Source organism: Marmota monax, unplaced genomic scaffold (genome assembly GCF_021218885.2).
Source record: "Marmota monax isolate L192 unplaced genomic scaffold, Marmota_monax_Labrador192_F-V1.1 WCK01_AAM20220418_F8-fsc00262, whole genome shotgun sequence".
NCBI lineage: Eukaryota > Metazoa > Chordata > Mammalia > Rodentia > Sciuridae > Marmota > Marmota monax.
The window spans coordinates 124,689-127,862 of record NW_026694427.1 but is presented as its reverse complement, the minus strand read 5'-3'; positions in this window follow the sequence as shown (position 1 = coordinate 127,862).

The following is a 3,174-nucleotide window of genomic DNA, read 5'->3' as shown; positions in this document are numbered from 1 at the left end:
CCCATGCTTATCTCATAGGCAGTGTGTGGATAACAGCTGCCACAGAGGACAGCTCAGATGCAGATCTCTTCATCATGGCAGGAGATTCTGCTGGCCAGTGTTGGTCTAAAAGATTTACAAGGTCGTTTATGGAGCTGCAGCTAGGAACACAAACTTCCCCAGCCATTGGGCACAAGCCTGTTCTTCCTCATCTTGTATAGATTCTGCTCTGGAAGAGTTCTGGAATGGTAGGAATGGGGCTGCATGGTCAGATTTAGACTAGGAGAACAAGGTTACATCCACCTCTGACAGTATGTCCTGCAGCCTTCAGGAGCCATTGTAAATCCACACCTGTGGCATCTCACCTGGATCACTGTGTCCAGATGTGCCCTACTGTCCTAGGACTATTTCCTTTTCTGACTATGAAATTGTCTAATAATCTTATGTCTTCAGTTGATGTCTGGATCAGAGGAGGGATGATTTTCTGTTCTCTACAGAATCCCTCTGGTGAATGATACAATATAATGAGCTTCATCAGGAAGAGAGAAGGAACTCCAGGAAGCCACTTGGTACCATCTCTGACCCTGTGAGATGCAATACCAATCTACAAACAGTAGGTGTCAGAACAGACCACAATTTGCAAAGAGAAGCTTGATCTTGGACATGCTAGTTAAATAATAAAGTGACACTGTCCTTTTCCTACAGGGAGATCCCCAGGCTTGAATGGGGACTCTGTGTGGCCAGGAACACGTGGAAGACCTGGCTGGGGGCTGAGGTGTGGACAAACCTCTCTGTGTTGGTGCTCTGAGACTGGATGCCCAGCCCTGCCTTTGTGCCACTCCACCTAGTCACTAAGGCCACTTCTTTAGTATTAGTAAAACTGCCCCCATTCATATGTTGATGCCTCACCTCATTGTTGGTGTGTTTGCAGAAGTGGTCTATAAGAAGGAATGGAGGTTAAACAAGGTCATCCAGGTGAGGCTGATCCCACAGGAAACTCGTCCTTCTGAATAGATGCCCAGGAAGCTCTCTGTCCAGGGAGCTCTCTCCATCTCTCTCAGGCAACAAGGAGAAGCCTGTGAGGACAGACAAGAAGGAATCCCTAGGAAGAGAGCCTACAACAGGGGGGTCATCTGCTGCCCCTTAACTTTGGACCTTCAGTCTGCAGAACATGAAGAGGACAAATCTTTACTATCTGAGCCACTGAGACCAGGTAGATGTGTCTCCCTATGACAGTCCCTGAAAAGTACTTCAGAATCTTGACATTTCCTGAGTAGGAGCAGCCTCAGGATCAACCTCATGGACATGGACATGCCATGCTCCTCTCTCCCCTCCTCCTATGACTCATGAGGAAGGAGGACCCTCATCCTCAGTGTGTGATATGTGATGTTCTTTGCCCATGATGTTGTTCACCTGTTTTGTCTCTGATCAGAGTCACAGCACATGGAGTGAACATGTGCTTACTGTTGATAGTTGAGGGTTTTCACGTTACTTCTGACTTAGAGGCTAGTGAATCCTAAAATGGACCATGTCTCTAGCTTCCCTCCTTCTGTCCCAGAATAGAGGATCTCTAGCCTTTGCAGTGCCTGCCTGAGGACCAACAGGGTCCTAGCCTGGCAGCAGCACAAACCAGGCTTGGCTCCCAACTCCTTCTGGCTCTCACTGCCCTGGCCATGGTGCCTGGTGAATCTGGAAAGATGCTACTCTGCCAGTAGCTAGGATGTTTTCAGGGCATGTGCCTCCTCTGTACCTCTAAGACATCAATCTCACCCCAGCTGCTGCTCCACCAGGAGGCTGCTGAAGGTCTCGGGCTATCCCAAGATGCAGGATTTCTCCATCCCTCTCTTCAGATAAAAGTAATAAAAATTTTCAAACATACAATGGCATCCAATCAAGACCACCCATCAACTCCCCATAGCCCTTAGAAGCCCACTGCACTGGCCAGTGGAGGATGTAGGTGTAAGCTGTCCTCTTCTCTCTGTGTGGATTGATCTTCAGTGAAGTCCTTTCCTTTGCTACAACCCCAGGCCGTGGTGTGCACATGCCTGTCTTCTCCACCTGTGGGGCAGCGAGCTCTGGCTTGGCATCAAACACACTGTGGGCACATGTGCATTTTTTTCCACCACATAAGCCTCTTTCTATCCAATATGTACAGCATTAGAAAGTCAATGAGATGGCAAGTGACCTCAGCCCCTTCAGTCTGGGTTTTCTAAGCCCTGTTTGTTTCAGCGGATTTGGGCTGTCTTAAAACAGTATCAAAAAGCTGTTGGCTTAAAACATCAGACAGTTGCTAGGGGTTTTGGAGTACAGAAGGCTGGGTCTCTCTCCATGGGACATTCCCAGGGCACTGGTGGAAGGGCTCTTGCACCAGCCCACACTGTCTTCACTCTCTGGAGGCTGCAGCTCTCCTAGCTAAGGCCACATCCCTACAGTGACTATGTTGCTGTTCCCAATGTCTCCCCTCTTCCATGTTAGATCTCCTGCTTTCTTATGAGAACACCCTCAGAGTACATCTGGTGAATTCTGGATCATCTCCCCATGTGAATATCCTCCATCATGTCTGCCAAGTGCTTTTCATACAAGGCAGACCAGCATAGGGAAGGACTTAGCCTTGTGGCCCCACACTCAGTGACCTGAATGGTGAAGAACCAAGTCTCCATGTTTTCACACCACTGTGTCTCCCTCCCTGCACCCTCAGCTTCTCTTCTTCATGGTCACCAGTGACCTCACTTCTCCAAGGGTGTCTGAACCCTGGAGGGGCTCCCATAGGAATAGTTGCTGAATGACCTGCCATCACCATTTGTATGCAGAGGACAGACACAATCAGATAGCCCTCCACCATGGGGGAGATGTGATCCTTACAGAGGAGAGCCCTGGGTTGTCTTTTCCTGGACCTTGGATTTGTCTTCAAGGCTGAGTGGCCCTCAAGATTCAGGTAAGGAGTAGGTGACTCCTGGCTAAAATGAGTCCCACCTCATGGGTAGACATATGTTGTAAGCCAAGTGATGTCACTACACTTCCAAAGTATAAAAAGATTACAATGTTGGTTGTATTTTTCTTAGTTAATTTCATGAAGTAATTTGAAATGCTCTCAGTGTTGAATTACAATCAGATTTCTAGCCCTGCCTCATCTCATCAGATGGGGGAAATCTTTAATAGAGCAATATAATATCCAAAATTTCTGGTCTGGAACTC